This window comes from Erpetoichthys calabaricus, chromosome 14 (assembly GCF_900747795.2).
Source record: "Erpetoichthys calabaricus chromosome 14, fErpCal1.3, whole genome shotgun sequence".
Taxonomy (NCBI): Eukaryota; Metazoa; Chordata; class Cladistia; order Polypteriformes; family Polypteridae; genus Erpetoichthys; species Erpetoichthys calabaricus.
The window spans coordinates 29,487,037-29,502,297 of NC_041407.2; the positions used below are offsets into that span (position 1 = coordinate 29,487,037).

The following is a 15,261-nucleotide window of genomic DNA, read 5'->3' on the forward strand; positions in this document are numbered from 1 at the left end:
AAATAGAGTATGGTGTATCACACACAACAGAAGTTGCACTTGGACTTGGCTAATTTTACTACACAAGCATATGGTGACTCATCACGGACATGTCCACAACTGGAGAAACACTGCTCTAGAGTGAAACCCAAATGTTCAGTTAATGATGAACATCTCAATTCTGAATGGCAAAACAATCGCAAGAAATTGAACCAAATGTTCAGTTAATGATGAACATCTCAATTCTGAATGGCAAAACAATCGCAAGAAATTGAACTTGAAACATAAAATCAATGTATAATAAAAAGTCAGTACATGACTGTGATTTGTACTTTAAGTCAGTGGTTCCCAAGTTCACTCCTGGAGCAACACAGCAACTGCACTAGAAGACACCTCCTGTCCAAGGCACAGAAGCAGACCTACCGTATATATTCGTGGATAAGTCAGGAGTTGATTTTAACGTATAATTTTTGGTATTTTATAATGTCAGTCATATAAGTTGAATGCGGAAAACTCACGCTATTGGTCCAAGAGATTATGATATGTTAACGCCCACCTGGGAGAGTAACCACGAAGCACACTGCCTTATTTTTAGTGACCACACAGTAATACCCAAACTATTCCGAAGCAACATTTGCACTGTTTTGTGTTTTTTTTGTATCTCACACCCTCATACACCTTCATCGTAAGAGCATCCCTTATCTATGATGGAGCGTTCGATCAGAAGAATATATGAAGCTGGTTTTAAATTAAATGTCGTTGAAGTGGCGAAAGAAATTGGTAACTGCGCTGCTGCAACAAACGTCGATGCGCCTGATAAACTGATGTGAGATTGGAGGAGGCAAGAAAATGTAAAAAAAAGATAAAAAAAAAAACAATTAAGGGTCGTATTTTTGAAAGGGTGTATAGGTCGGTGTCTTACATTATCATTGATTCTTCGGGTTTCAAAACCCGACTTATACTTGAGTATATATGGTAATTCTAAGTTCTCTGAGATCACACTCCACGCCATTGTTTGGACTCTGCAACACAAGGTTTCATGTCGAGTTCCAAAGAGTGCTGCAGTGTTCTTGTGTAATGTGACCCTCTACAGGAAACATCCCAGAGGTAACAGAAGTAAAGCAGAAAATGTAATATATATTGATTTAGGTGGTCTAAAGACACAGACTGTAATTAACTGAAAACATTTGAAAGTGGTGGCTCAAACTGACTCGACGGAGTTACTTTTTAAATTGGTGGGGTGGCTTAAGGGTCTTGAAACTTGAACATAATGCCTAAACATTTTTTCACTTTACTAGGAAGATTTTGAATAGCAGATATGTAGGTTAATTCAAACTGTATTTTCAAAAAAAAAAAAAATGTTTACTGACTGTGATTTTTCTTAATGAATGACCCATTTTGCTGCTAATTAACTTCTTTTGAACTAATTTTAATTGACTTGTTCTTGAAGACTCAGACCCCTTGTTTCTTTTAATTAGCAGCCAAACAGTAATGAGATACAGAATGAGCCAAAACAACTGGTGTCCATCATACAATATCTGAAAATAAAGAACGATGAAGGTCTCAGGAATGTCTATCTGTTCATGTCCCCAAAACATTCTAACAGTGCTCTTAGAAAGAGAAAAATCAACAATTTTGGAAATATCTGTTAATGCACCACAAGAGCAGCAACAAGCCACAAAATTAAAGAACTGGTTTAATTAACGACAAGAATTGGCACCTCATTATGCAACTGGTTGGAGTGAAAGTGGTTGGAGTTTGAGGCCCTGACTTAGTTGGTCTTCTGTTGGCTCCTTCACTTCACATTTCATTTCTGTCTGGGTGCTATTTAAGGAAAGAAATGAAGCAATTCAGAGGAACGATGGGAGAAATTCAGGGGAACCAATCTTAAAAAAGCAATTCAATTAAAATGAATTCACAAGAAGTTAATCAGCAGCGCAAACAGGGCACTCATTAAAAAAGGGTTAGAATGAAAACCTGTAGCCACAGTGGTTCTCTAGGACCCCTGATCTATTGCACATTCACAAACATTTAAAAGCATTTCAGTCTAAACCAAATTCTCTCCTTTCTAGTCATGATTAAAGTCTTTATCACTATACGGGGCTACGACTCTTATTGAATGGCAAGCCCTTCTACACCAAAACATTGATTAGGCCTGCAGCACAGAAACAGACAAAGCAAAAGAAACAATATGAATCACTCAGAGCCAGCTGAACCCCCAGCCTTTATTTCTTTTAGCTTTCATAGGGCACTTTACAGCTGGAGGACAGATAGTGACTTTCTCAGGGTCACATGGTAGGTCAAATGAGGGAAATGAAACAGAAGCCTTGTGGTTTAAAGTCACGTTTCTTAGTCTCAACACCACATTTACTGTTGAACTATATGTAGCTGTATTGAGGTGGGTTTTCTCACTTATATATTGTGACTTTCAAATATGTGTGTGTACTGGAATGACAAGTTCCCTTATACGGTATTTGAGATTTACGTTTAAGGAGCTCAAATGTTATGAAGACACAAGTACAGTACTGTATATGAAAAGGATAAAGTTTGTAATTCTTTTTCTTCCGATTTATATTTTATATTAAACCACCACTACTTAAAGTTCAAAATGTAAACAAAATTAGTGAATGTGCTGCCATCACACTTGGCAGCATTGTTAATCTACCACCTTTTTTATGACTGCCTGTGGATTTAGTTGACACTACTTTACTTTGAGCCTTCAGAGTTTCTGATTACTGCTAGGGGTTAGCAGGTACATTATGTCTGATTTCTGCTCTCTGCTCTAATAAGTTTATTACTACATCAAAACAGAAGTCTTAAATTCAGAGAAAGAAGAGCTGTGGTCATTTGAAGACAAACTGAAGTACAAAAAGTTAACAGTGAGAATCTAACGATCTAGGAAAATCCATGGTCTATAAAACAAAAGAAAATAAATAAATAAAACAAAAGGTGACTGCTTCATACACAGAAGACAAGAACTGACTTTCAAATGTATTAATATTGATAACAAAAGTCAAGTTTGAGGATGCATGCTCTCCATTGAACAACAGGAGTTACCTGAAAGTAAGGTGTTGACAGGCGATGGAGGAAGGGATAAAGTCAAAGTATTACATTACTTTAAACAAAAATGATGATTTTGTGATACATATTGCTGTCAGAAATGTCATTTGAGTATATCTCGATGCATGCTCAATAATCCAGGTAAGGAAATCCTAGAAATTTGATTCTGTTCATCTGGACAAAGTTTTTAAGTGGGAGAAATATTTCGAGACTTATCCAAGTCTCTTCTTCAGTCTCAATTGACTGCAGGTTTCCCCAACCTTATAAACAGTACCTTTGCTTAATCACAGAGACTAGCACCATTGACAAAGGGCCAGTTGATCAGTGATATGCAAATTGTCCACTGATTAGTAGACGTGTGAACCATTCATAGAGGGTTGAGGAATGGCTGCAATCACAGCATTGTAAGATGGCGACAGAAGCGAAAACCCTTAGTGATCCCGTATGTGTCAGGAGTATCGGAACAGCTGAGGCGCATTTTCTCGAAACACCAGGTCTCAGTGGCTTTCAAACCCCAAAACACGCTACGCCAAAGATTGGTCCATCCCAAGGATCGGGTCCCACGGCACAAACAGAGTAACATAGTTTACGCAGTTAAGTGCCAGGAGGAGTGCCGTGAATTGTACATCGGGGAAACCAAGCAGCCACTGGCTAAGCGCATGTCACAACACAGAAGAGCTTCCTCGTCAGGCCAGGACTCCGCAGTCTATTTACATCTACAGGATAGTGGTCACTCCTTTAAAGATGAAGAGGTGCACATCCTGGACAGGGAGGAGCGCTGGTTTGAGAGAGGAATCAAGGAGGCCATTTACGTGAAAAAGGAACGACCATCTCTGAACAGAGGAGGGGGCCTAAGGGTACATCTGTCGCCATCTTACAATGCTGTGATTGCAGCCATTCCTCAACCCTCTATGAATGGTTCACACGTCTACTAATCAGTGGACAATTTGCATATCACTGATCAACTGGCCCTTTGTCAATGGTGCTAGTCTCTGTGATTAAGCAAAGGTACTGTTTATAAGGTTGGGGAAACCTGCAGTCAATTGAGACTGAGGAAGAGACTTGGATAAGTCTCGAAATATTTCTCCCACTTAAAAACTTTGTCCAGATGAACAGAATCAAATTTCTAGCATTTGAGTATATAGAATAAAAGTCATGTGATGTCATTTATGAACCTGCTTAACCTTAGACCAGGGTCACTTGGGGAGCTGCAGCCTATCCCAGCTAGCATAGGGCATAATGCAGGAACAAACCATGGACAGGGCAAACACACACACACACACACACACACACACACACACACACACACACACACACACACTCGCTGGGGCCAATTCAGGGTTGCCAATTCACTCAGCCTGCATGTCTCTGGACAGTGGGAGAAAACTGGAGCACCTGGAGGAAACCCACACAGACATGGGGAGAACACGGACACACAAACCTAGGTCTCCATACTGCAAGGCAGCAGCAGTGCTACCACTGGGCCACTGCAGTGTTTGTTCATTCAAGTGCAATCAAAGTCACATACCTAAATGAAGTATGACAAGTGCACCTTACCTTTTATAAGTTTTCTATTACTTTTTTATTCATTACAAACTGGTTTAATCATTTGACCCTTTGTTCTTGAAAGTTAACGGGTATAAATATTACTTAATCATTTACTATACATACCAAATTCCAAGTCAGTGAAATCTGGTATCATTACTAAATGTTAACCTTTGTTGTCCCAGGTTACGTAACCATGAAAGCACATTTACAATTTATTATAAGAGTTATCATTCAACGTAACAGGCACGCACACATTCCAGTAATAAGATCACTATTACATCAGTATTGCTTGAAGATAAATCAGCTACACTGAATGAACTTTATATTAAGGTCATGCACACAAGTAGAATTAAGTTACGGGTAAATCACTGCATTCACAGTAGACTAAATACTAAAACTGTGGTACTTGTGTGATGCTATCAAATATAGTAAATCTGTAGTTTCTAGGCTTTCCTTTGAAGCATAAGATGTGTTGTTGATATTTATATGTTACTGAATTTATGTATTTTTTTTATAAATGACACTTATGATGCAGAATTCGAGGGACACTCATGGCTTGCAACGCCATGACATGATAGCAAGATCGAATTTCTTTTCCCTTCATCCACACGTCATTTCAAGTCTGAGCAAAGGGCACTTCATTAGTTGTCACTTGACAGGGCATGGATTTCTTTCTGAGATTTTAATTTGGAAATTAAAATATCTGTAACATGTTTGCTGGCATCTAACTTATAGGACTGAGTGACTTCACCTAATAGATTTTTGTTCTTGGAGAACTGTGTCATGAATATGCCAATAAAATTAAGTTAAAATTAATTCACTTGAGTCACTCATTTTGCACTTCTGTCTTTAAGTGTTGCAGAACATAATTAAGTATTTATCCATTCTGTTCCTTTCTGAGTGTAAATGTTATGTAGATTGGTGATGTATTTGATGCCTCTGTAGTAGTGTGAAGTTTTAATAATATCACAGTTTAAAATGCAAGATCAGACCCCAACCAATCTAACTTACATAGGCTCTGTTATGCTCATTGTGAATCCTGAAGTGTACTTCATGTGAAGAGGAACTTGAGCAAGTGAATGAAGCCAAACACAACAATATTTATATATTTAATGTCTGCTCCCTTTCAGTCTGAGTGAATGTTTGAGCACTACCAGCTACACCAATCAAGAAGACAGGAACCTACTGAAAGGAATGAGGCCCCCCAGACAAAGATTTACTGTAATGGTTTTTGTTTTGGGTACTTATCCTGTTGGAGGATCCATGAACTGCGGCTGAGACGGAGCTTGCTGACACTGGGCAGTACGTTTAGCTCTAGAATGTCTTGATAGTCCAATGATAGTACCATATGGGACTACAAATATATGAAACGTGCTAAAATAGAGTACAATCCTTTAGTATCTGTAATAAAAATGCCTATTAAGTTAGTAAAAATCACTGAATCTGATCATCAGTCAGTGATGAAGGCAGGCCAGTCCTTATTAAAATAAAATTTAAAAAAACGAAAAAGAAAAAAGTTTTGCTGTTTGAAGTCATGGCTATATCATAGATGATATTGTTGTCCATGGTGTTTGCAGAGCTCTCAGTTCCTCTGCCCAGCAAGTGAAGAGATCTTCAGCATAGCCCCTTCACACCATGGATTAAAAAATGCCTTTTCTAAGGAAGCCGAAATGCTGCTAATTGTTCTCTTCATCTTTAGCTATACACTTAGTTACACAGTCACAATAAGTCTAAGTTTGCTCCTGACCTTGTGCTTTTATTGCACATTAACACAAGTAGCTTTATTAAAGCTATATCGCATGTAAGTCAATATTTTCACTGACTATCATGTTCATATCTCTACTGTTATTTAATGTATGTATCCTGGTTAACTCTGTTTCCAGGTCGATCTTTGCTGTTGAAAGAAAAAAACATATTATGAACATTACTGCTTCTATGACAATTGAAATTATTTTAAAATCTAAATAAAACATGACTAGTAATTGATGGTTCCACCAAAAATGCTTGTGATACCTCAGGTACCAGTAAGTCCTGGGCCTCTACCAATTCTCATGACATCGATAGCCATAACCAAGATGGACTAGGGCAAATCAGAGCACAAACAACAGTTATCTATACAAAGTGCATTGATTCAAACATCAAAGCAACAGTGTGCAAAAACGTGCAGTGCAGTTCAAAGTTCTTCATCAATAAGTAAATCGATAAAACCAGTGCGTTTGTGGAGAAGACAAAAACCAAAAAAGTTATCCCAATAAGCAAGTTAAAACCATGAACAAGATCAGAGTCATAGCCAAGGTTATTACAGTTTTGCCTTTTTATATTAGTTTTTATTTCTGTATTATTTTCGACCTTACTTGGAAATTCGGTATAGTTTTAGTTTTCCTTCAATGTGCATTTTTAGTTTTAATTTAGTTTTTATTTCACAAAGACACTTCTATTTCATTTTTGTATCTATTAGCTTCAGTTTTAGTAATTATGATATATTTAAAGAGCTATTATGGAGTTTAGTTTTGTGTCACAATCAGACAGAACTGTACACTTAACAGGTTTGGATACGAGTTTAATGTTAATGGAAGCTTACTACACTACATGGTTACTATCTGGTTTTATTTTTGTCTGTTAAAAATAAGCAAAATCCATACCAGATACTGAATATGAACAATTTTATAATTTGACAGAGATAGAAAGATATGGAAGAAGATGATCCACTGTGGCAACCCCTAATGGGAGCAGCCGAAAGAAGAAGAAGATAATTTTTAAAAGATTTTCTATGTCATTTGTGCTGAACAAATGTGAGCTGGCTGTTGGCATGTTTCATTTTTTCCTTTCTTGCCTAGAATGGGCCAATCTGTGTTGAAATTTAGGTGAATTTTAAGGTTTGTGGGTTTTTTTTTACTCTAAATGTCTATAGCAGACAACATGTCCTGCACCAAGACAATGTGCTTACAATTAATACCTTCAATATTGCATTCACAAATCTCACATGCTGAGCTCTGTTATTTTCTACCAGCCAAGTAGATCTCTGATTCCACCTCTGGCACATACAATTTATAGTGAGAATCCTGCCACCTTAATACTAGAATTACCAAAGCCTACGAAAAAACTTGTAAATCCGTCCCACCTTAAATCCTTTTGCACCTCTCCGTCAGCGTCTTTTGTCTTGTAAATGTGCTGATCAAGACAAGTGGCAAGCAGCCTGCTATTCCATCCCCCCACCGCCGCAGAACATGCACAAAGTTCTCCCAGTTCCAGCCTTCATTATCTGGGAGTGAAGTGCTGGAGTTTTAGAAGGGAAATAATAGATCGTTATTTGGAACACATGCATTTCATGTGTGTTCTGTTTCGACAATAATCTGTGTAAACACATCATTAAAACATAAATGTTTTTCATATTTTAGTAATAATGCCAAAATGTAGACATAAACTATATCATGTGTGAAGCCTGAAGTCCAAAGATCAAATAAACACTTTCACAAAAGGTTCAAGGATGATACAACAGTTTCTGTGGCACAGCGAGAAGAATTGCTGATCTTGTAATCAAAAGTCCCTGGTTCGATCCTGAATGCATCGTACATTTACCATTTTGAGTAGTGAGCTGATCTTATTGTTAATATTATACAATAAACACATACATTTGATTTGCGTCTGTAACAGCCGCTGTAAATTTATAGTACTTGTAAAAGTTAGCTTTTTTTTCACTTTTATTCTCTCAGTCACGATCACGATACACACTACCACCCACCCCAGGGATCGGACGCTGTTAGTTTTTATTTGAAACTGGGAATAACTGTAGATGTGAGTGGTGTTTTGAGACAATGGAACTGGAATTTCTCTGATCTGGATGGATAAAAGCTGACACACAAACACTGGCTTATTTCTGCCTTATTTCTATATCATTGTTACTTGATTTTTTTTTTTTATTCAGTTTTATTGAGTGTTCCTGCTTACGATGAATTAGTATGCGCCTTATGGTCCATGATGTCAAAGCCGCACTGACAAAAAACAGAGACATAGGTATATATGATATTTGGAATTATTCATTTTATGACCTGTATACTACATTTCGGAAAACATTGTGGCAGTGATGCAACATTATTCATATTATTCATATTCACTCGCATATCATCTTGTGATTGTAATCAGTGACCATGTGTTTTGTTTTTTATGATCTTGCCCAGTCTCCACATTTTGGTGCATGGTGCGGTTTCTTTTGTACTCCAGGATATGCAGAGGAAAGAATAGTACAGTTCCGCGCTATATGCAATCATCAAATTCAAATGTTAACAGTTCCCACACACCCAAGGACCATCCTTTATACATTTATGACATGTGTACCTGTTGCAATGTACAGACTTCTCTCTATGATGTGGTTTCTATTACAGTACAATCCCTCTTAACCTGCCACCTCGGAACTGGACCAATGGCCGGTTGCCATATTGGTCGGTTAATCCGATGCATACCTATTTTCATGTAGAAAAATATTCTCTTCGCCAGTCGTTTACTATGCTTTTCCCAACACCAAGTCCGGCACAAATTTTCACCACGGAATCACTGTTACCCAACCGCTTTAGTGCCTTAAGACGCATATCCATTGAAACTACAATTCATTTATGTTTTGTACTCATCGTAAAGGGAAACAGTTTGGTAAAAAAAAAAACCAAAAAAACAAAAAAACAGAAAATACTCCGTCCTCCTTCTCCACTTTAAATTCCGAGAATGTTTGCTTCAGTCATACAAAAGTCACGTTCTTTTATTCGTTCCACGTACTCCGACGTACTCTTTTTAACTCCAAATCGTTGTTTTATTACCCCCTCCACTTGTACTTGCCTTACAACTTAAATGTAGCCTGGGTGCGTTCAACAACGATTTGGCACTCCACCCTACTTCTAGAATGAATAAAAGAACTCTGCTATACTCGTTGCAAGCTAGCCAAATTGATTCGTGGAAAATTCATAAAGGTTTATGTAAACGGAAATCACTCTAGAGCATAGGAGTGCTCCACGCTCCCATCGTCCTTCCGGAAGCCCTGAACCCGACACCGTTCGTAATGTCACCGAGATGAGCTGACAAATGAGGACAATTGTCTGATGAAGCCAGGGGATAGTGCCAAAGTGCTTTTATTATTCAAATATTAAAACAGTGTTCAAACACAAAGTGCAGTGCATCATAGTTTCAATAAATAATCCATTACAACGGGTGAAAGGTGGAGGTTAAAATCCAAAAGAAAAAAAAATCTTTTAAACACAGATGAGGTTAAAACAATGGCTAGAAGCAGTCTCTTAAAATCCAAAGCATGGTGCCTTCTTCTTTCTACCTGGCGGCTCCCCTGCTTCTCCCATTGGGCTTCGTAACAGGGGAGTCGCTCTATTTGCAGGTGCAGCTGCCTTCCACACTGGTCCAGTAGCCCTCCGATCTCTGGAAATGTTGGGCTTCATCCGGACCGAGACTTGGGTTCTTTCCCCAGTGGCCAGGGTGCTTACGCTGGGGCTAAACCACCCCAAAGCCTCCATGACTGCCGCTGCCTTTTGACGGCCAGTCGTCTTCAATACCGGTCACTCCAGCTGAGTGATCACTGCTTTCTTCAGCCCTACCGAGTGTCGGCCAAACACTCCTCTGTAGGTGCTCACCTCCCAGCTGCGTTCCTTTGTTCCATCGAGCATGCTCTTGCTTGCTTGCTTGCTCTCACACTGGCTATCCTCTCTCTCCCTGCTTCCTGCCGCCTTCTTCCCTGCAACCTGTCTCTTTCTTTTCTTTTTCCCCCCCTACTAGCCGCCTCGCGCTTCTATATATCACGGGGACGTGGATCAGCTGTGGCAATCGGCAGCTCCCGGGAACAATTACGGATGCGGACGACTCCTCACTTGTGCATTTAAGCGAGGTTCGCCCGCACCACGAATTCCCTCTGAACCGATCTGCCACACACACCACGCCTCCTCGCTAAGCCGCGTGTGCGGCGATTATTTAAACAAGTGGCCCTGTCAACTTGAGCTGTGGACCCACTGCACCACAAGGAACCATCTCACCTTCCAGGAAAGTACATACATATGATATAAAGAAAAACTCAGAATTAAAAAAAAAATTTTTTATTTTATTTTAACAAGCCGGTTAATGCGTCGGCCAGTTAAGAGGGACTGTACTGTACATTGAAAGGGTGCCTATTAACGCAGACTCATTTTGCTTTTCTGGGGGAAGCAGGTGAATTACTGTCAACAAAACACAGGCACGTGACAGATAAACTGAAACGTTATTCACTCGTGATTTTTCTGTCCATACGGTAAAGGTTTTGTTGACCAGCACATTCCAACCTCAGGAGTTTGAATTACATCTTGATATACAGTGCATTCGGAAAGTATTCACAGTGCATCACTTTTTCCACATTTTGTTATGTTACAGCCTTATTCCAAAATGGATTAAATTCATTTTTTTCCTCAGAATTCTACACACAACACCCCATAATGACAACGTGAAAAAAGTTTACTTGAGGTTTTTGAAAATTTATTAAAAATAAAAAAATTGAGAAAGCACATGTACATAAGTATTCAGAGCCTTTGCCATGAAACTCAAAATTGAGCTCAGGTGCATCCTGTTTCCCCTGATCATCCTTGAGATGTTTCTGCAGCTTAATTGGAGTCCACCTGTGGTAAATTCAGTTGATTGGACATGATTTGGAAAGGCACACACCGGTCTATATAAGGTCCTACAGTTGACAGTTCATGTCAGAGCACAAACCAAGCATGAAGTCAAAGGAATTGTCTGTAGACCTCCGAGACAGGATTGTCTCAAGGCACAAATCTGGGGAAGGTTACAGAAAAATTTCTGCTGCTTTGAAGGTCCCAATGAGCACAGCGGCCTCCATCATCCGTAAGTGGAAGAAGTTCAAAACCACCAGGACTCTTCCTAGAGCTGGCCGGCCATCTAAACTGAGCGATCGGGGGAGAAGGGCCTTAATCAGGGAGGTGACCAAGAACCCGATGGTCACTCTGTCAGAGCTCCAGAGGTCCTCTGTGGAGAGAGGAGAACCTTCCAGAAGGACAACCATCTCTGCAGCAATCCACCAATCAGGCCTGTATGGTAGAGTGGCCAGACGGAAGCCACTCCTTAGTAAAAGGCACATGGCAGCCCGTCTGGAGTTTGCCAAAAGGCACCTGAAGGACTCTCAGACCATGAGAAAGAAAATTCTCTGGTCTGATGAGACAAAGATTGAACTCTTTGATGTGAATGCCAGGTGTCACGTTTGGAGGAAACCAGGCACCGCTCATCACCAGGACAATACCATCCCTACAGTGAAGCATGGTGGTGGCAGTATCATGTTGTGGGGATGTTTTTCAGCAGCAGGGACTGGGAGACTAGTCAGGATAAAAGGAAAGATGACTGCAGCAATGTACAGAGACATCCTGGATGAAAACCTGCTCCAGAGTGCTCTTGACCTCAGAGTGGGGCGACGGTTCATCTTTCAGCAGGACAACGACCCTAAGCACACAGCCAAAATATCAAAGGAGTGGCTTCAGGACAACTCTGTGAATGTCCTTGAGTGGCCCAGCCAGAGCCCAGACTTGAATCCGATTGAACATCTCTGGAGAGATCTTAAAATGGCTGTGCACCAACGCTTCCCATCCAACCTGATGGAGCCTGAGAGGTGCTGCAAAGAGGAATGGGCGAAACTGGCCAAGGATAGGTGTGCCAAGCTTGTGGCATCATATTCAAAAAGACTTGAGGCTGTAATTGCTGCCAAAGGTGCAAAGTATTGAGCAAAGGCTGTGAATACTTATGTACATGGGATTTCTCAGTTTTTTTATTTTTAATAAATTTGCAAAAACCTCAGGTAAACTTTTTTCACGTTGTCATTATGGGGTGTTGTGTGTAGAATTCTGAGGAAAAAAATGAATTAAATCCATTTTGGAATAAGGCTTTAACCTAACAAAATGTGGTGATGCGCTGTGAATACTTTCCAGATGCACTGTACAAGAAATGTGGCAGCTCATCATAACAGACATCAGACTCATATACAGCCTGAAATTTGGCTTAGTGTGTGGTGCTGTTTAATAGATGCTGTGTACATTCTGTATCTTGGGCTCAAAACATGCCATCATTTATGATTCTTTAAGGGATTATCTGTATCTAATTTTTTTCTCTCGAGCCCCGGAGATCCAGTGAACAGTAGCTTTCAAAGCTACCAAGCACATTCAAAGCAAAAATCATCACCTTGGTATGCTTCACTAACACGTGAAAAAGAATCTACTATGCTGTCACTATCAGCTCTTGAAGAACTGTCAATATTATCACACAGTAAATCGCTTTCTTCGTATTAAACTTTACACACCCATATTTAGCTTGCTCTGTCACCACAAATGCTGTGTCAACACCCACCCTTTGTCACCAGTCGCCGTTCATTGGATGAATATATGTGGGCGGCTTGTGGTGGATAACTTTGTTTTAGAGTTAAAAATTACAAGGGTTAAAGACTAACGGCAGGAATATTTATTCAAAAACCAAATATACAATTCTAATTAATACAATCTAATTAATTTCGGTAGGTCATTCCAGAGTCTGGGTGCTATACAGCTGAAGGCCCAGTCACCCATGGAGTGTAGATTAGTGTGGGGCACAACAAAATTACCAGAATCAGAGGATCTTAGTGGGTGGACAGGCACATAGTGATGGAGAAGGTCACTGAAGTAGTTTGGCGCAAGGTCATTTATGGCTTTGTAGGTTATTAGTAGAATTTTATATTCAATTCTGTAAGACACAGGGAGCCAGTGAAGGCGAAGCAGGATGGGTGTGATGTGCTCAGGGTGTGTGGCACTCCTGATATCTCTGCAAAACGATGAAGGTCTAAGTTTTTAGAACCCTGCTGTTTCCTGTTTTGCTATATGGTTGCGAAACATGAACACTATCCAGTGACCCGAGGCGAAGACTAGACTCCTTCGGTACTATGTCTCTTTGGAGAATACTTGGGTACAGCTGGTTTGACTTTGTGTTGAATGAGAGGTTGCTCATGGAGTTCCAAATGATGCACAATACCTGCATTGTGAAGGAGCATCAGTTACGGCACTACGGCCATGTGTCGTGAATAGCAGAGGGTGATCCAGCTCGCAAGATCCTTATTATTTTGGAGCCGAGCAGGTGGACCAGGTCAAGGGGATGCCTACATAACACCTGGCTGCGGCAAATAGATGGTTATTTTCCCGGGTATGGGGGGACTGGACCTTGTGTCTTAATGGGGATTTGTTTTGTCGTGTTGTGGGTGTAGCAATGCGCTGTACCAGTGCATGCTTCCCCAACCTAATCTGACCTGATGAGACCAAGTCTGTTGTAGTATTCTTCACAACTTACCTATTTAAGTAAGAAACACAAAACTTAACACTGCCATAACTGAACCTAGCAAACATGCAGCCAACTGTTAATTTACACTAAACAAAACTATCCAATTTAACAAGCCTTATAAAATGCAAATCAAACTATGGTGCCAGCACTATACTGCACAATTAGAATGCTAATGTTTCTATGATGTAATATGAAGAATACTTTCTAAGAAGAATTTTCCTTAACAGTATCAGAATTACTAGCATCTGGAAAAAGTGACCAGTATTTTTAAACTCTGGCACAAGTGGGTTCTTTAACAAATCTTGTAAAACTTTTGCCCTTGACATTGGGACTCCTCTAGCTATAGGCATCTAGAATTATATTAGCAAAAACACCAAAACATGAAAGATATTTGTGGATGGCTTTCACAAAAAACAAAGTTCAGAAACACTATAAGAAAGCAATAATGTTTACATTATGCCATTATATTTTTTGTTTTCTGATTAAAGGAACACACAGTTCAGTATTGATCAGTGTTCTCTTAGATGTAAGCACAGCATGTACTGTAATATCATTTTAAGCCAATTGTAGGCTGCTCCATTAAAGAAAATATGAATAGTCTGGTCCTTATAAGCAGATGTATGCTTTAGCAAAAAATAACAACATAGCCTAATGTGTCTTTGAGGTACAATACAGCAATCTCCAAGTCAGAAATTAAGTACTAACTAGCCTAACTTGAAATTTAGCTGTTTTTGATTCAGACTTTCCTTTAAATTGAATGTGAAACAATTTCTCCAGGTCTTCCTTTTCCATTTATCAGGCCATCTTTTATAAATCAGATGATTACTTCAAAAGTATACAAGTCTGCCTGGAACTTCACTGGGAGCAGAACAGCCCATCTGTCATTTATGTCACAAGACTCTGACTAACTTACAATGACAAATACTTTATACAGCATTTCACCCATAAACTGTGAAAAGATTAACATCAAATGGGAAATCTTCAGTCTTAGGATTCAATACAACGTGTGAAAAGTGCAACAACTTACAAAAGACAACATAGATTGCCAATTCCATTTACAATCCATTGCTAAAGTAATTTCAAGTCAAGGTTTACCTAGAAGCACAGCAGACACACTGTTATCTACTAATAGATATAGCAGTGATTTTTATATATACAGCCGAATATTTCTTTCACATTTTATTAAAAAAATGAAATTGAAGTAAGAAAGCAGTTACAATAATAGACAATGCATGCAGAACAAATGGCATAAGCTCTGTTAGGAGAAAAAATGGCCAATGGATAAATCTAGATGACAAATGATAGCCTTAAACCCAACCGCAATTTCATGTTAGAAAATGCCATGAAGAA

The 15,261-nt window shown here is 39.4% G+C and overlaps 1 protein-coding gene across 2 annotated transcripts in view; it reads right to left on the reverse strand.

Moving 5' to 3' along the window:
- Positions 1-15,261, reverse strand: part of arsg (arylsulfatase G) — a 162,534-nt gene that overhangs the window by 43,647 nt on the left and 103,626 nt on the right. The window lies entirely within an intron of this gene.